General features: G+C 32.7%; 2 pseudogenes; both read left to right on the plus strand.

Annotated features, from left to right (window-relative positions):
* Positions 1 to 12,470: 12,470 nt before the first annotated feature.
* Positions 12,471 to 13,860, plus strand: LOC120217179 (annotated as a pseudogene).
* Positions 13,861 to 16,821: 2,961 nt separating this feature from the next.
* LOC120217189 lies at positions 16,822 to 20,690 on the plus strand (annotated as a pseudogene).
* Positions 20,691 to 20,788: the final 98 nt, after the last annotated feature.

Genomic DNA, 20,788 nt, shown 5'->3' on the forward strand with positions numbered 1-20,788 from the left:
TGCATAATAACAAATCTGTCTCCTTTTGACCCAAATATAATAGGGCTTTTGTAAAAGACAAATTGTTATTGTCATTGCTTTAATGAAACAGTGTTCTTCTTTCATTCTAATCTTAGCAAGTATTTTATTCATTTCTTGAGTATTCTTTATTCTTTATTGATAATTATTCTCTTGGTAAATATTAGATAAAATTCTTGTCCACAGCCAATATACTCCTTTTTGATTCGTAGGTCTTCAGATCAACTGTTCGAGTAACGGTACTTTTGAACCACAAATTGATTTTGAAAATGACATGTGTCTCGAAGAATCTGAGGGTTATAAGATGAAGAGGAATGTGAGTTAAACTCTGAGCTTGTTAGAATGATGGAGCAAGAAGATAGACAAATATTGCCCCACAAGAGACAACTGAAACAATAAATTTGGGAACAGAAGAGGATATAAAGGAAGTTAAAATTGGCACTTCACTCTCACCAAAAATAAGAGATGGTCTTATAAGCCTTCTTCGGGAATATAGGGATGTGTTTGCTTGGTCTTATCAAGATATGCCGGGGTGGAGACTGACATGTGATGCACAAGCTACCAATAAAGCCGAAATGCAAGCCTGTTCAGCAAAAACTTCGAAGGATGAGACCAGATATGCTATTAAAATCAAGGAAGAAGTGAAGAAAACAATTCGATGCTGGATTTTACAAGTGGCCAAATACCCTGAATGGGTAGCAAACATAGTGCCAGTTCCAAAGAAAGATGGCAAAGTTCGGATGTGTGTTGACTACCGGGATCTCAATCGAGCGAGCCCCAAAGATAATTTTCCACTCCCACATATCGATACTTTGGTTGACAATACGGCTGGTCATGCTCTTTTCTCTTTCATGGATGGTTTCTCAGGTTACAATCAAATCAAGATGGACCCAAAAGACAAGGAAAAGATAACTTTTGTGACAATGTGGGGTACGTTTTGTTACAAGGTGATGCCCTTTGGACTTAAGAACGGCGGGGCAACATATCAAAGAGCCATGGTTACGTTGTTCCACGATATGATGCATAAGGAGATAGAAGTGTACGTGGATGATATGATTGCCAAATCACAAACCGGAGAAGAACATGTAAAAGTCTTAAGGAAGCTATTTTTAAGATTAAGAAAATACCAGCTCAAGCTTAACCCAACCAAGTGCACATTTGGAGCTACTTCAGGGAAGTTATTGGGATTTGTAGTCAGTGAGAATGGGATAGAAATAGATCCTGATAAAGTCAAAGCAATTTTGGAATTACCTCCCCCTAGAACGCAAAAAGAAGTACGAGGTTTTCCGGGGAGGTTAAATTATATTGCCAGATTCATCTCTCAGTTGACCGAGAAATGTGATCCAATATTCCGATTACTGAGAAAGCGAAACCCAGGAGAATGGGATGATAGTTGCCAAGAATGCTTCGATAGAATTAAGGGTTACTTAATTAATGCTCCTGTCTTGATGCCACCAATCCCAAACAAACCATTGATTTTATATTTGACTGTCTTTGAGAAGTCAATGGGATGTGTGTTGGCCCAACATGACGAAACTGGAAGAAGAGAACGAGCTATTTACTATCTCAGTAAGAAATTCACTGACTGTGAGACTCGATACTCCTCTATCGAAAAGCTGTGTTGTGCTTTAGTATGGACTACTAAGAGGCTGAGACAGATTTGTTGTATCATACTACCTGGTTGATATCAAGACTGGATCCGTTAAAGTACCTGATGGAATCAACGGCTCTAACTGGAAGGATGGCGAGATGGCAAATGTTGTTGTCCGAATTTGATATAGTCTACATGAACCAGAAATCAGTTAAAGGAAGTGCTATTGCAGATTTCTTGGCAAGCAGAGCATTAGAAGACTATGAGCCAGTAAAATTTGATTTTCCGAATGAGGACTTGATGAGTATATTTGTTACTGAAGAATATACTCCGAAAAATGAAGCATGGAAAATGAACTTTGATGGCGCTTCTAATGCTGTGGGACATGGAATTGGGGCAATACTAGTTTCACCTGAGGGAGATCATTATCCTTTTACTAGTAGGCTCGCCTTTGAATGCACTAACAATATGGCAGAATATGAAGCATGTATCTTGGGTATTCAAGCTGCAATTGAGCGTAAAGTTAAAAGCCTGGAAGTATTCGGCGATTCTGCTCTGGTTATTTATCAGCTTCGCGGGGAATGGATGACTCGAGACTCCAAGTTGATAGAATACAAGAACTTGGTGATGGAGTTGATCAAAGAGTTTGAAGAAATTTCTTTTACTTATCTTCCTCGTGAAGAAATCAAATGGCAGATGCCTTGGCTACGTTGGCAGCTATGTTTAAGGCCGATGATCAATCTCGAATGATGCCTATTCGGATGAGTATAAGAGAAATTCCAGCTCATTGTTGCAACATAGAGGAAGAAGAGGATGATAGTCTCCCATGGTATTATATTATCCAGTATGTGAAGTATCGGGCTTACCCAGCGGAGGCAACTGAGAATGATAAACGGACCTTAAGAAGATTAGCAATGGGGTATGTCCTTGATGGAGATATATTGTATAAAAAGGCAAGGATCAGGTGCTTTTGAGATGTGTGGATAGAATTGAGGCCAAGAAAATACTGAGGAAGTCCATGAAGGAGTTGTGGAACACATGCTAATGGATTCACAATGGTTAGAAAAATCATGAGGTTTGGGTACTATTGGTCCACTATGGAAGGAGATTGTATCAGATTTGCTCGAAGATGTCATAAATGCCAGATTCATGATAACTAAATACATGTTCCTCCTTCACCACTCCATGTAATGAACGCACCTTGGCCATTTTCAATGTGGGGCATCGATGTCATTGGGGCAATTCACCGAAGGCCTCAAATGGACATCGTTTTATCTTAGTGGCTATAGACTACTTCACCAAATGGGTTGAATTTGCCTCTTATGCTAATGTCACAAAAGGAGCAGTGTGCAGATTTCTAAAAAGAGAAATCATTTGTAGATATGGAACACCTGAAAGGATCATCACAGATAATGCATTGAATTTGAACAACGATTTAATGAAGGAAGTTTGCACAAAGTTAAAGATCAAACATCACAATTCGGCTCCTTATCGCCCAAAAATGAATGGGGCAGTAGAGGCAGCGAATAAAAACATCAAGAAGATCATCACAAAAGCAACTGAAACATATAGAGACTGGCATGAAAAATTACCTTTTGCGTTGCTTGCTTATCGCACGTCCGTTCGTACATCTACTGGGGCAAACCATTCTCTTTTGGTATATGGGATGGAAGCAGTTTTACCTGTTGAGGTGGAAATACCTTCTTTGAGAGTATTGATGGAGTTGAAACTGGACGAGACTGATTGGGTACAAAGTAGGTTTGATCAATTAAATTTGATTGAGGAGAAAAGGCTGAGAGCTATCTGCCATGGCCAAATGTACCAGAAAAGGATGATACGAGCATATGACAAGAAAGTCAGACCTCGAGAATTTCGTGAAGGCGATATGGTGCTAAAAAAGATCCTACTATGCAAAAAGACTTTCGAGGGAAGTGGATGCCGAACTGGGAAGGTCCCTATGTTGTAAAAAAGGCATTCTCAGGAGGAGCTTTGGTGTTAACAGAAATGGATGGAGAAGATTTGCCTAATCCCGTGAATTCCGATTCGGTCAAACGATATTACACTTAAAAAAAATTAAATAAAGGGGGTTCAAGATGAAAACCCAAAATGGGCGTCTTGAAACCAAAGGAGGATTCGAGTTGAAAATCCGTAATGGACGGCTCGAACAATCAGAAATTGAAATGGTGGATTCCCTCGGAAGCCTAACAGTTCAGGGAAAGACTCTCATGCTCACACATCTTTGTACGATCTGAATCTTCGAAAACACATGTCAACTTTCGAGAAAGATTTGGGGTGAAGAAATAGAAGGACTCATCATTTGATATTCACTATATTTGTCTTTTGTTCTTCCTTTATACTTACTTGTTTTCTTGTCCCAAAAGATGTACTTTCTCATTACCTATCTTCAGTGAAATTTTGAATTTGATTCAATGTCCTCGCATATATTCACCAAATTATTGATTATTATGCCTTACTCTGAAAAGTGTCAGAGTATGGGGATTTTGAAACAGGTGTTCGCTAGAGAGCACATACAAAGACACGCTCCATCAATCATTAAACAAATCATTGAAAAAGAAGGGTTTAATCAAAGAAATCAGTTTCAACATAATCATACTTTTCCCAAGCAAAGAAGTCCCAATTTAAAGGCATGCAACAAGGAGAGGCCATTCTGAATGAATTTTCTCTGAAAAATCAATCAATGACCAAAGAATCAAAGAGGCAAGATAAACTCTCTCGGGGTAGATCGGAGGGACCAAGTCAAAGAATATTTAATGAGAGGTCAAGAAAGTAACCAGGCATGGATAAACGCATAAATATCGCATATTCCGATCAAAGAGCATGCGAGATTCCCAATGCCAGGATCGAACTGAGCATAACCCTTTAAACATGCATTTAGATCATTCTTAGAGCATATTGACAACATGAAATCATGTCATATGACCATTTTTTTTAACAGGGTTTTCAAGATATATTTCATTAGCAAAGCAATGAATCAGTTAACATCAGCTGACCAGATCTCCTCATCATGTAGGAGCAACGTCAACATTAGATAACCAGCCGTCCTCATTACGTAGGAACTATATTATCGCTATAAAATAGCCGAGAACTCTTCATCACGTATGAGCAGTGTCATCCCCTGATTAGATCTCCTCATCACGTAGGATTCGTGTCACCCCTAGATAACCAGCCGTCCTCATCACGTAGGAACCGAGTTATCACCCTTCCTAAAGATGGCCAAGAACTCTTCATCACGTATGAGCAGTGTCATCCCTCGACCAGATTTCCTCATCACGTAGGAACCGTGTCACCCTTAGATGACCCGAACTCTTCATCGCGTATGAGCAGTGTCGTCCCCAACAACTAACATTATCCAATTTTTATGCAGAAAGAGAGAGAACCAGACAAAAACGTGTTGTCTTGTCGTCTTTACCCTATTCTTGTTAACACAAGAATACGCAAAGAGGGGCAGCTGTAGACACTCATTTTTGTCCGGGTCTTTTTATTTATTATTATTATTTTATTTAATTTTGTTGTTACATGCTTGCAGGCCATACCTCTCTGCCACCAGCAACTCACACCATGCCCTGCTCCAGTCACCATGATGTGTTAGCTCCATACCCAACACCATGCCCATGCCTCAACCATGTTTCTGCTGCACACGCTTAACCCACTCCACCATCAAACGAAGGCAGAAAAGATTAGGAAATTAGTATTATATGATGGATATTTTGTAATGGGTATATAACCTGGGAATGAAGCAATGTAAGGGAGGGGGATCAGAATAGAAAAACTACAGAGAGGGAAGGAACCGAGGATTGAAAAAAAGCTATGTAACAACAATTTTTCAGCAATAAAAAACGCAGAACCAAATTCTAAGAAGGTATTATTTTTTTTCTCGATTTACTTTGCTGGATTCTTGAAGGTAATTAGAAAAGTAGAGCTTTTTAATTTCGTTCTTGTTTGTTTCATGAGTTCAATGCTTTCTAAAATAAATAAAATATAGGGTTTAGATTTACCTTAGTTTGCTGCTAGTGTGTTCTGTCGAGGCCAGGGGTGTCGTCGGGAGTGATTGAAGGTCAGGCTAGGTTCGCTTAGACGGTTGCGCCGCGCTCATGGTGGTCCGCCTGGGTCTGGACCTCTCGGTCAAGGAAGGGACGAGAGGATTATGTTTGGTTTCGTCGGGGTCTGTTGCAGACGGGTTCAGTGCCGTCGATGGTAGCTAGTCGAGGGGAATGGCCACCGTGCGTGATGGCCTGAGCGTCGGGCTCCGGTTCTTCGGGGTCAGCCACCATGGGTGCACGAACAAGAGAGGAAGGGAGGCTGGGGATTTAGTAGTTTCAGGCAAATGAAGAAAATGAGAGGAAATAGTTTAGGTTAATAAAAATGGGTAAATACCTTTAAAGTCTTGAGTTCTTGTTTCCTGTGTTAGAGTCAACTATATTAATGAAGTTCTGACTTTTCCTTTTCATTTTACCTATATTATGTTTTAGTCTTTTTGCTTGTTTATTTATATTTTGTTGTTTATATATTTGGTGCATGATTTTAATAATTTTGTTTTAGTCCTAAATATTATTTGTGGTTATTACCATCCCAATGCTCCTGCTATATGGTATTTGTATAGGTATCATGACTCTTGCTATGTTAATTGTCAGGCATTTAAAGTTTTAATTTTCTTATTAGTCACATGTTTATAAAGCTTACGTAGTTTATTTTATTCTCATTATGATCTACCATGTTTATATATTTACATTTCAGTCCATGTTATAATATCCATGTATATATTATAGAATGTACGTACATATGTAATATTTTTTATTTTCTATTTGTTTCATTACATACCCATGTTGTATCATATATCATTATATACATATATATCTATAAATTTATTTTCTGTCCTTGTATATTCATATGTGAAAATGTATTGTAAATGTTTATTCTATTTCATTCAATATGATTTTTTAACTTGTAAAAAATATATAGTTGTCAATATTTTTATTTATTCAAACATTTTCAAGAACAACGATTTGTAGAATGGGCGTGGAAAGCATCGCTTTATTGAAGTGGTGTAATCCGATATGACATTCGAACAAGTGTGAACTGAAATAAAAGTGATTTTATTTTGTTAATTAATTATTTTTATTTAAATAATGCGATGCATGTTACTAAATAACGATGTATTTTATGCGAAGATCGATTTTCATTTTATATTTGATTCATTTTTTTAATATTAATGAGGAGGGAATATTCTTTAACTGATAAGAAATATTCGAGTTAGCTTTCCCGACGGAGGATTGCTAATTTTGATATTTATTTCGAGTTAAAGATTTTTCTCTAATTATTTAATTCAAAGCAAATTAATCAATACTCGATAAATATATCATATTTTAATTTTATATTCGATTTGTAATTTCTACCATTACGACAAAGTGTAAGCGACACAGTACCAGTTTTTGGGCGTTGTGGGGTGTTAATCCTTCCTACACGTAACCGATTCCCGAATCCATTTAATCAATCTTTGGTGACGCATACCAAATTTTGTCTTATAAAATGATTTTTTTTAAATTGTTTTAAAAGATGTTTTTAGGTATTCGACCTACCTAACCTAAAGGTCGATGGCGACTCTATTCAATTTATTCCAAATTAATTCCAAATTCCCCAATTTTTCCAAATTAAAGTCATAATCGTTTTTAAAATAATATTTAATAGTTTTATAAAAAAAATGGTTATGACAATTGGTACGCTAAAACTCATCAAACCATTTCGATACCGACACTAAAAATTAAGTATTGATACTAAACAAGTGGTATCGATACACAAATTGACACTCTCTTCATAACTTGTTCAAATTTAAGGTCTTTTAATATAATATTGATATTGTATGAATAATATCATTATCGGATCTAAATATTATATTTTTAGCCTAAAAAAGTGTTCTAAATTAACTATAAACACTTAGTTTGAGGCCCTAGTAGATCTCAAAGGCCTATGAGAGTATTATGACACTATTTAGTATAATTTTTTACAATCTTTTAAGGCCAAATACTCAACATGTATCCACCAACAAGAAAAAGATTAAACTTATAATAACTATAATTGAAATTACGATCCCAATCGTGATTTAAATTCATGCCTATGATTGGAGCACTTTGTTTGGTTTTGCAACATGGCTGATTTGGAAACAAAGGAATGATTTGATCTTCTATGATAAGAATGCATGTGCAGCTACGTTGCTGGTTACGATCTCTAGCTATGTATATGATTTTGACAATTCCGTGGAAATTGCAGTCAAATATGGATCGAAAGAATGGGTAGGGATAGTTATTCTTGTAAAATTTCTAGTTTTCTTAAATTTTAAATTTATTAATAGTATAATTTCATCTCTATAAAATTTTATAATTCGCCATTTAACATAAAATCTTACGTCAATTCATGATTGCAGCTAACCCAATCCAAAAAATCTATGCAGCATGGGTACGACAATTCAGTGTCGAACCAAGTACCTTATTCGTCCCCAACATGAGTATGAGACGGTTATAGTTTGGGTACGTACTAGGGATGTTCTATGTTTAAGGGGTAGGACTGAAATTAATTGGGCATTGGAGAGATTTTCGAGGATATATCGCCTTATCGGGGATGATATTTGATGTTCATGTGCGTACTTAGGATTATTTTAAGACTTAAATAATAAAAAATGATATAGATAAATTAGGATATGATTTATTTTAAATTATGATGTAATTTCTCTTACAAAAAGTTGTTCTTCATATCCAAAAAGTGGCAGACTAATTTTGGTGTCGAAACTCCATTGCTCCGATATTTGGCTTTCAAAATGCTTGGACAACCCATTTCATCTCTTGTTGCGAAAGAAATTAGAGTACTTATTCTCCGTCTACTCACTTGAGAGGAATAAGTTAAATTCAAATCGTATTTGGATTTAGTTTATATCCACACAAAATTCCTTCTTTTGTTAATGAATATTTATGACTTTTTATGTATTTATATATTTACCATATCCTTATATACCCGTATACTAATAAAATGGATATGTTTCTTAATAATAGAGTGAAATGCAAGGTTAACGGAACTTTCCTCATAATTTAGGTAAGGGAAGGTGACATTCAATGTATTACTTACTATCTCTCTAAACTCCCCTCCCCTTTTTATTTGTTTTTGACTTATTTAGATTGGGATGAAAAATTAATCTGAATTCAACATATTTGATTCGATTCAATTTTGTAATACTTAAGTTTTAAAAAAATCAAATTGAATTGAATTATGTCTAGTCGTGTTCGGATTTAGGATGAAACATATTTGATCTGACTTGACTCAGAAATAATATTTACTTATCTTTTATATATTGAAGATAATTATTACAAAATCCTTTTATCTATATTTTCTTTACATTCTTCAATCTTGTATGATTCAAAATCACTACAAATACTAATCTTTTAGATACAAAAGTTGTAGGTTAGAGAGAAGAGTACATGATGAGATGGATGAAAAAAGATACAGGACGAGGGTGATATTACGTAATTCGCATGTCCCTCTCTTACACGTCCAAATAAGAAGAAATAAATAGGATTCAACCCTGTCTTCCAACAATTACTAAATCTTACTTTTAATATATTTTTCATTATCAACTCATTTTTATGATCACTTGGATATGATCTCATATGATTAAGCTTATATTTTATCTAATAAATCTAATTAACATTTGAATATTAATTAAAAATATAGATTGTGATATTTGGACGATTTTCCCAATAAATCATCATTTCCCTCTTTATTTCCCTGTCAGACACCTTTCATCTTTATTTCCCGATCTAACACCCTTTGCAGAAGGCGCGCCTCATGCACCGCGCCTTACGCTGATGTGGCACCACGTGTAAATATCGGGTGTTAATTTTGTAAATATTTTTAAAATAGTGTCTAATATGTAATTAATTTTTATTATGATGATTTTTGTGTAAAAACGTTAACTTTATTTATTTATATTATTTGTAAAAAAAAACTTATACATTAAAATCTTTAAATATTATTTTGCAAATTATTTATAAATCGACAAATTTTGATTTTTTGCATAAAATTACATTACGTATAATCTAGTATAGGAAAATTTTATAAAAGTTTTAAAACTAGTATTTCTTTTACAAAACGATGATGATGATGATAAGAAATATTTTAATTTAAAAAATTATAAATTTCATATTTTTTGAAAAATTTATTGACTTTTAAAATTAATTGTTTAAAAATATAAAAAATATATAAATAATTGATTCTTTAGCTTTATATCTTTTTTATTAAATTTTATTCACTTTTAATTATTTTTTTATTATATTTTGATGATTTTTAAATAAATGAGTTACAATTCAAATTAATCATTTATTCTGTATTATTCAAATTAATTAAGAAAATTATGGTAAAATGTTTCTAAAAGAAAAGTATAAATACATACATGAAAATCTAAAGATTTTCCTTTCTTTTGTGTTACTCTCTAAACTTGTAACAAAATTAAATAAAAATTTAAAACTAAAAAAATATCATATATATTTAAAATATTCTTTCTAATATTAATTTAAAAAATAAAATAAATATTAAAATTTAATTTATGAAAAATGAATAAACATTATTAACTGATGTTAAAAATTAATAATTAATGAATAATAATTCATTTGATTCCTCAATTGTAATTAAAAGTTTATTTTAATATTTTTATATTTTAAACAATTAATTTTAAAAGTCAATAAATTTTTCAAAAATATATGAAATTTATAAGTTTTAAATTATAAAATATTTCTTATCATCATCATCAATTTGTAAAAGAAATACTAGTCATAAAACTTTTATAAATTATTCATATTTTAAATTATTTATAAAGTTTCTTACACTAGATTATATGTATTGTGTAATTCCATACAAAAATCAAAATTATCGAGTATAAAATAATTTGCAAAAGAAATTTAAAGATTTTAATGCAAAAAGTTTTTTTTGCACATACAAAAAATAAATAAATAAATAAAGTTGATGTTTTTACATAAAAATTACCCTAACAGAAATTAATTATATATTTGACACTATTGTTAAAAAAGTACGAAACTAGCACCCAATTTTTACACGTCCCTTTTATGGGGTGAATAAATTAAGTTGGACGAGTTGGAATAAATTAAGAGATGAGCGTTGTAGTCCAATGGCCAATCTGACATTACTGCAGTGGAACGAGGGGCACTTGAAGCTTGGCTTGTTCATATAATAGGGATGAATATTCCATCAAGTAAAAAAATTCTAAATTAGATGAATCAATGAGTTCAAATTTATAATTTAAAATTCCATTTTAATATTTTAGTTAAATTTATGAAATTTCGAGTTTAAATCAATTTTTTAACATTAAATCGAATCTAAAATTTTATTTTTAATCAAGTAAATTTTGCTCACCCCTATTTGAAAAAACTATTAGGACAAATAGTATCCTAACGTATCATCCGGTCTATGTTATCGAATTTGAGATATAAACACCATATATATTGCATTATTTTTCATTGAACTTTACTATCTTTCCTATTTACTTACTATATTTTTAATTTTTTTAATTTACTCACTAAACTTTCGAATTGCTCTTGTTTTGGTCATTTTATATATTTTATTATTATTTCAATATGATGTGGCATTTTTTATGATTTTAATATAAAAATAATTTAAAATAATAATAATAATGCCACATCATACCAAAATAATAATAAAATAACTCAAAATGATCGAAACAGGAGTAATTCGAAATTATAGTGACTAAATTGAAAAAAATAAAGTGCAATGAGAAAAATATGAGAGAAAGTAAAGTTTAGTGAGGAATGATGTACTTTACCCGTAAAAAAATATACATAGAGACTCTGATCCTTAGCAAAAATAAAAAGTGTATTTAGCCCTCTAAAAAAATATTTGTTTAAATTAAAAATTTAAACACAGTTATTAGTTTCTGGTCTCCATAAATTTTATAAATTTATCTCAAATTTTCAAATATAACATTCTAACTTCATCTGACCTAAAGAGGTAAATCCATCCTTTCCTTTTGAAGATATTTTAAATATTTGAAAGGTCTTTAATCATAAATCCTTATTCTCATATCCAAATGTAATATTAAATATAGATATAGATATGGATAACAAGTGGTGGTTTAGAGAAAAATAAAGAGTTAGAGTAATATATTTCTTGATGAAACAATGCATCCAAAAGGATAGTCATTTATTAAAAAAAAATTATATGTGTATGCTTTTGAATTTTATATTGTTTTTGTTCTTTTTTAAAAAAAAAGTTGTATACGCCATTTATATAAAATATCAGTTTTGAGAATAAATATAAAATCGTTCAAGGACTTTCAAGGATATGAATGTTTTTTAAAGAAAATTAAATAAACACATCATACCCAGTTTCTGAGTTTGATTGTACTGTATATATTAAATAACTTTATATCCGGATGCATGTTTACGATTTTACTTTTAAAGCTAACACTTGAATAACCATATAACTAAATGCAGGCCACATTATTTGTCCTATTGGTATGGCAGACATGCAGAATGACTATTAAGAGAAGCAGTACCTAAAAAACCAATAGTAATAGAATGACATAATTTTAAGGTTGCGGTTTAGAAAATTGGAATTGTATTGATTTCCTTCGAGACGAATTTGCAGCAAAACTATATTTACTGGTCTTTATCATGTCTAAAGTTAACTGTTTGCTAGATTGTAGATTCCATTGGTTCAATTGATATTCACAGAAAACTATATATTTCTTAATCTATTTTGAACTCGGGCAAGAATAACAAATTTGGATATGTGTCTGATACAGAAAGTTTTGGACATTTAGTACATGTTAATATGTTATGTGCAGAAAAAACTAAAAACGGTCATCGCAGGTTTTAGTGTTACAATGGGCAACAGAAACTATAGCTCTCAAGGCGGTGCTAAAGGTGGCCATGGAGCGTCAAGGCTGAAGTCCCAATTGAGTTTCACTATACAAGATTCTCTTTCTCAAATCTCCGAAGTAAGTGAGAATCTTGTTGATGGTGTCAACTCTAACGGTAACCGCCAAAATGCTGCACATTCATTTGAAGCTGCTGGCTTTGGAATGGATTCATGGGATATACAAACTCCAATGCGTTTTCTGCCCCACCAAGCAAGAGGGCTAAAAATATCGATGGCGATTTTTACAAATGTCTCAATGCCTTGGAAACTCAGGTACCAATCATGGAAGAACAACTTAACGGTGCTTGTTTCCTATGAAAATGAACATTTAGGAGGCTGTTATGGTTGTTTGCCAAATAGGAGCATGATTTGCAGCTAACAGTAGCACCATTGATCAGCTTGTCATCACATTGATGGATATCAAAGTGCTTTACAGTCATGTCATTTACTTCTCGTTATTGACCTCATATATTCCCATTTGATCATTATTTCAGTTTAGCTTGCCCCAAACAACACTTGAGATGGCCACAGTTGAACAGCTGCTACATACTCCTGAAGATTCTGTGCCTTGTAAAATCCGAGCAAGCGTGGATGTGCGACTCACCCTCGAAGCATTGCTGAAAGAGTAAGTTAAGATTCAAGAGAGAATTGCTATAGCTGCTCAGAAATCAAATTGTTTATTAAGATGCAAGAGGAAAGCGTATTAATTAATATGCATTAGTTCTCTAAAGAATGATAAATAATATCGAGCATCATTAAAACTTCATATATATGTACAGGAGAGAAGAACAAGAATAAGTGGGAAGCTGAAGAAATTACAAGAGCTTGTTCCTAACATGGATAAGGTAATCACATATATATTTCTATTCTAGCCCTTGTGTTGAATCTATATATACGTTGCTTCAAATCATTCATTACCTTGTGAAGTTACGGTTTTGAAGTTAGTGTGACAAAAAGATCCAAATTTTATTTCAGATAAAATGACGTATCTTTAAATCTTCTTGCAGCAAACGAGCTACGCAGATATGCTGGACTTGGCCGTGCAGCATATTAAAGGTCTTCAAAATGAAGTTCAGGTTCGTAAATATGTCGTGCTGAGTTTCAAACAATATCATTATGATCCTTATTCACATGATAGATGCATTTTTGCAGTGGTAGTGATATCGAATCTATCTATGATATGCATGTGCATGGTAGAGTACATTCAATTTAACTTTTCTCTTGGCCAAAAAGTATCATTAAGGCTTGGAATCCAAGCAGGGACGGAACGGATTGGGAAAACAGAGATAGATTGAAGGGGATGACTCCTAAAAATCCTAAATTCATATATATTTTAGATATTTTTTTTATAAGTTCGTCTCCTCTTAAAATTTTATAAGTGCGTCCCTCCTAGCTATCATAAAATCATATGTCTGTCCTTGGAGAGAGATTTCCCCCACCATAACTTTTATATTGACAACACGCATACACACTGCAACTGCTCAAACTCGGGTTTTTCCAAGAGAACAACATCCTTTTCACCACACTAAGTTCACTCAATAGTTCAAAAATCTTTGAATCAAAGTGGATAATAACGTATGTATAAGTATGCATTCTCCAAATTAAGGTGTCCAAAATTTAGGGTCAGTTGTAAACTACTTGCCTTTAGAATATGTTTAAAATGGCTTTCAAGTTTCAACTCCAACACGTGTTTTCTTCGAGTTTATGTTTGACATTATAACTTTCCTTTTGCAGAAACTCCACAAAGAAATGGAAATTTGTACATGCGGGGTCCAAAATTTGACTGACATTGTTTCCCTTGTTTGAGAAGTGATTGAATTGGAAAATGGAAAAAGAAATGCAAAATGTTCCAGATTTCTTTGTTAAAATCATGTGTCTGTCATGTAACATATGTTTTGGCTTAAGAATTTTGGATGAGAATGAAGAATTCGAGTTGACATGTTTTCCCTGCTAAAATTCAGTGTCTGTCATGTAACATATTTTGGCATTTATATTTTAGTTGGGAATGAAGAATTCCGTTGACATGTTTGGGTGTTTGATTTAATATTAGGGTTTATTTTTATTATCTTTAGTGGTTTCCTTTTTTTTTTGGTGTAGAAAGGTTAAATGAAAATGCAATGATTTTAATTCCGTAAAGTAATATATGTTAACTATCCGACATTAAAAGTTTATATTCTAAGAACTCATGATGTTTAAATTCGGACTTCAAAGAATAATGACTCTTTATCACCATCGAAATCGCTTAATCCACGTTATATCATTTATTTATTTTATCATAATCAATCGATTAAAATTATTGCATGGTATAATTGATTGATATTTTTTTCATTTTCCTGAGAATTGCTAAAAATAAAATAATTAAAATAATATTTGAAAATTTTCTGGCGAACTTGTCTGCCATACCCAACGGCCAACACCGAACCTATCGCTTTACTTACAAACGGAACGAATTTCCCGCTAAAGTAATCGGAGAGAGAGAGAGATAAATAAATTTAGCTTACACAGAAGAAAGAGTTCTTTTTCTTCCTCAATGCATTCTCATGCATCGATTTTCTTTAACAAAGAGAAAGTAAAAGAGAAAGAATTTATAATTCCATTTTTCTTTCTCTCTCTCTTCAATCAATAATTGCCACACCAACATGTTGTTTTCTCTGGCAAACCGACGGGGGATTTGGCGACTCTTTCATTTTTATTTTTATTGTTTATCATCTGTGTTACTGTCGTCGCCGTATCACCTTCATGTAACAATACTATCGAATCGGTAATTTTGTTTTTCTATTTTTCTTAAAAAGGGTAAAGTACACAAATAGTCTATCGATTATAGGGTATTACTTTTTAAATCCCTCAACTATTAAAAGTTACATGATGGTCCACTGACTATATAATATTGATTTTTTAAGTCCCTTGAATATTAAAAGTTGCAAAATGATCACTCGAATATTCGTTATGTGCCAAACTCGTTCTTTTCCATCAAAAAATTAGTGGTTGTCTAAGTTGGACGTTAACATGATGACTGAGATATGATACTAGTTTGAGATTTTGGGATAAGATTTATCATATCACATTCAGCATGTTAACATTAACTCAAGATATCGTTAAATTTTAACGAAAAATGACAAGTTTGGAACATAATGAATAGTCATATGATCATTTTATAACTTTTAATAGTCGAGGGACTCGAAACACTCTATAATCAGAGGATCATTTTGTAACTTTTAAAAGTTGGAGGACTTAATAAAACAATACCATATAGTCAAGGGATCATTTGTGTACTTTACCCAAGAAAAAAAATTTATTAGCATTTGCATGCTTCGTGCTTTGTGCTTTATTAAAGGGTAAGGTATACAAATTGTCCTCTAATTATAGGGTGATATTTTGTTGAGTTTATTGATTATTATAAGTTACATTATGATCCTTGATTCTAGGGCGTGCTTTGTTGAGTCCCTTTGATATTAAAAGTTATAAATGGCCACACAACTATTTATATTTTTCAAACTTGTCATTTCCATTAAAAAATGATTGAAGTCTGGGATTAACGTTAACGTATTCACTGAGATATAATAAAATATGATTTCAGAATCTGAAAAGATTATTATATCTCAATCAGCATGTTAACGTCAAACTCAATGATGTCAATCTATTAACGAAAAATGAAGAGTTTGAAATATATGAATAGTAAAGTGATCGTTTTTAACTTTTAATAGTTAAGGGACTCAACAAAATAGTGCCCTATAATTGAGAATCATTTTATAACTTTTAATAGTCGGATGACTCAATAAAGCAATAACATGGACCATTTGTGTACTTTATCCTCTATTAAATTGGTTCATTTTTTTCCTTTATCTAAATTTCCACATTATTTGACATTGTTATAATTTTTTTATTAAGATTCTCCATTTTCATTTGTGAAAGAAATAGGAAAACGAAAATATCCTCTTTCTTTAATTGGAACAAACAGTGGAAATTAATGTTGGTGCGATAGATAGATTATGTTACTGATTTGTGTAGGATTTGTCATGGACAATGGGGATATTTGTTGCTACCAACTTGCATTGTTGGTTGTGAATTAGTCAAATTATTACAAAATTTATTCTTGGTAAAACAATTCAGATGATATGTAAACTCAGGATTTGCATTAGTTTCGCTATCTTATGAAATAAACTGATTGTTTTGTTGGTTGATTTATATGAATTCATATGTTAAGAGTAATAGTGTGCGCATTATTCCTTAATAATTCAGTTCAAATCTTGCAGGCCATGGTGAGGATATGGATTGATGGTGATGAAGGTGAATATATGACTGGGTTAACGGCAAGCTTTGGAGCAAAATTGGCCGAGGAAAAAGACAAAACTCCCAAATTGACTCCTGTTTTCTCAAATCCCCTAACTGGCTGTTCTACCTCTTCTTCAAAGGTTTTGTCTCAATTTACTGTCTCTCTCAATTGTTTTTAACTTTCTTCTCCAATAACTGTTTGGCATTGTTTATTTATTATTATGAGTTAAGTGCATCCTTGTTTGATTGAGTTAAACATGTGGAAGTACAGTTCAGAGATGACAATTTACTAAACTTTGAATATTTCTTATAGCTAGTTTCATAAGCACTACACTCTGATGTAAGCCAAATGAATTTTCTTAAAACGTCACGGCCAGAATATTTTATTACAGCTATCTGGTGCCGTAGCCTTGTCTAAACGCGGGTGATTGCGACTTTGTAACCAAGGCAAAAGTTGCACAGTCAGGAGGTGCTGCAGCCTTGCTGGTGATAAATGAAAAGAAGGTTATAAATTTTGTATTTTAAACTTGTTTTGAAGTTCAATCGGATCATTTCATTAGAGGAATGTAATGGTTATTAGTCTCTTAAAGCTTTCTTTTTAATATTTGTCTAGTGGTTGAAAAGATGGATTGTTCTGATGATGGTACTCCTTTAAATATTTCGATACCTGTTGTGATGGTTCCAAAATCTGTGGGAGACGACCTTAACAAAACTATGGCGAACAAGCGTGGTAAGCTCTTGACCTCATGTGATGTTTTTCCCCGTTTATTTTTGTTCTTCAGATGCATATTGGATCATTTCTAATTATTGTAAACCAGATATCCTGTTCAAAAAGTGGTTTGTAATGTTCTAGGATGGAATGCAACTATTTGATTAAGCTGTTAAGGCTTGATTGAATGACTTTAGTGTAAATATATGTCTGTCCTTTTGTTTGACAAAACATTTTCAGGAAACATTTTATCATCTTTAATCAGGTAAATAAAGAATTTAAATGGTTTAAATATAAATGACGAAATTCATTCCATTAATACAAGTTTTCATTTTGCAATTATGAACTTGTAATACAATAATTTATGGCTTTATGCTTTTTCTTGAAAGCAACTTAAGCTTTACATGAACTTGCACTAGAATAGTATTCCCTTTTCTGAATTTTCAAGCAGACAGTATATAAATGGGGATTTAGGAGTAGAATGTCTTAGTAAGAAAGATAATTTAGGCCTGATTTGAATGTGGTGCTTTTTGAGCAGAAGCTTTGAGGTGCTGGAATTTTCTGCATTCTAATAATTAAGCCAGAGAAAGTTAAGAAAAGAAGTAAAGTACATGTAGAAAGAATCGTATATCTTGAATAGCTATTGCGGGTTGCCCTTCTTCGTGATTCAGTTGTATCGTTTTTTCTGAAGAAGGTTCATGATTTTAATGTATATATTCATAGTCCCTCTCTCTTATTTTATTTTATTTTCCTTCTGAAGCCCTATATCAGCCTAATTCCTCATTGGGTTTGACCTTGGTTGCTATTATAGGTTCTAGCTCTTTACTTGAGGTTCACACTTTTGTTTAAGTTCTCTACTTGAGGTTTTCTTTTGTGTTGGTTCTTATTTGTGGTTCACACTTCGCTATTTCCCTGGGCAAAAGTCCACACTTGCATTTAAAAGGATAAAATTTTGTCTATATATTTTACATGAAAATAATAGAGCACTATACTGATATAATGGTTTATTAGATCTTTTATAACCTGTTGTTTGTCTTGTGTGTGGTTTTAGCTTTTGGTATGTTTAAATGTACATTCTTTGAATCTTTAAGTTATTTTGATAAAGATTCATATAAACCAAATCGTGCTAATTTTGATGCAGTTGAACTCTTAATATATGCACCAACTCGTCCCATCGTGGATGCTCAGTGGTATTTTGGTGGGCAATGTCTGTTGGCACTTATTACTGTTCATTTTGGCAAGAGTTGGAGCTTCAGAGCAACTGATCAACACTGTGATGTATCATCGCTTAAGGTTTACCACAATCTAGTGCTATCATTGTATGAGTTCATAGTTGAATTTGTATATTTATGTGTCTTAGAGATATTTCTTGATACCGGAATAATTGGTTATAATGTGCTTGACTAACATGTCCTATATGGTTCTCATAATCAACTTCTGCTGTTTTGGAAGTTTAGGTGGTTATTTGTATAACCGTTTTTTATCCAAAGTATGTTCTTAGAGGTCCTCAGTTACTGTTCTCTGATTGGTTTGTGGCCTCCTAGACATCATACACTTAGGTTTTTCTTTTTCTAGATATTTTTATATTATCCAATGAGTTGGTGTTCATGATTAGCATCCTTACAGTTTCTACTTTCTCATACATCTACAATGACAATTTGATGGGTTGAATGGTGTTGTTCTATTATTGCAATATTAAATGTTTCTGTTCACACATGACACTGTAATGAGATCTTTTGAGTTAAGGTCCTTTGCCAGGAATTAGGAGATCTATCTAAATATGCAATTAATGCTACACCATCAATGCTTATTTATGCAAAGCTTCTGTAGAAGTTCTGAATTTGAACAGATGAAGCACGGTTCTAAATGTAATTTATATATGAAAAATATCTATTTTATGTTATATATGGGTATGATAGATGGTTAGCTTGTCTCCCTGTAGCAATTACCCTAAAACTTTTGGACTTGGTACTCATAAATTACATCGAAAGACCTTCGATGCTTGTAGAATTTCAGTCCTCGTTCATCTAACCTCATCACTGTCAAAGGAAACTGGTTTATTGTTACTTGTATTTCTGTGTGTGAAGAAAGCATATCCGTTTTATATAGTTTCCCTTCCTTCTATTAGTATATCTGAATCTTCAGTTCTTTTGTTCTAATATTTAAGCATCACATCTGATTATTGGAGGAATTTAAGTGATATCTTTTTCCTTCTGTTGCCTAGGGATATCCAATACTGGAACAGGAAGTGGTGGTGAGAAGGAAACCCTGATATTACTGTAAAGGGTGCAATAATTTTGTGATATTAGCATCTGTTTTTCTGTTGCTACTTCTTTTCATGTCTGCGTGGTTTATCTGGGTGCTGATTGTACTCTTCTGCATCGGTGGCGTTCAGGTACCGTAGTTTTGCTTCTAATTTTTTGTTTCTCCTCATGCTTTTCTTTTTATCATTATATGCTTGTATGCTAGTTGACTCTACCGATGGTCAGACATGGTATGTTAAAAGCAAACTACACATCTAAGTTATTGGTTTGTCCCTGTTTCTTACATTTTTTTTTTACTGGCTGTTGCAAAATGGAAATACAATGCAGAAATATTAGCACTCCAAATCTATATATCCATAGATTAGCTAATGAATATATACAAGTGTTTTTAAGAAATGAATGAGTAGAGGTTTAATGTTGTACTTCTGCATGCTTCTGTGGGAAAACACCATCATCATGTTTTCTTGTTCTGCACCATGCATATGAACAGTATTGGAATAGCTATTTTATTTCATTTTGGTAAAAAAATAGCTATATATATACATTTCATACTGATATATTATTATTAACGCTTGTTATATTTTTTGTTTCCAGGGGATTCACACTGTCATTATGACTCCTATAAAAGGTATGATTGTAACTTTGATTATCACAACCAAACCTGTCAAATAGTTGTTTACAAGATCTAGCTTCTTTTATTGTTGTTCCTAATATAAGTGTACAAGCAGTAAATGCAAATTGTCCACAGAAGACAGTGAGATTGCCTGTCATTGGGGAGGTTATATTGTTTCACTTGGGGTTTTTCTACTCTGTGTGGTATTCGCTGTTCTCTGGGCTGTTATCGACGAGCATTTATTCATGGGTGGGCCAAAATATTCTCGTAAGTCTTCCATACCACCTTATGTACCCCTGAATGATTAGGGAATCTTTTAGGAAATGATTTTTTTGCAAATATTGTGCACCCTATTCAATGGTAAT

This window comes from Hibiscus syriacus, unplaced genomic scaffold (genome assembly GCF_006381635.1).
Source record: "Hibiscus syriacus cultivar Baekdansim isolate YM2019G1 unplaced genomic scaffold, ASM638163v2 tig00000767_pilon, whole genome shotgun sequence".
NCBI lineage: Eukaryota > Viridiplantae > Streptophyta > Magnoliopsida > Malvales > Malvaceae > Hibiscus > Hibiscus syriacus.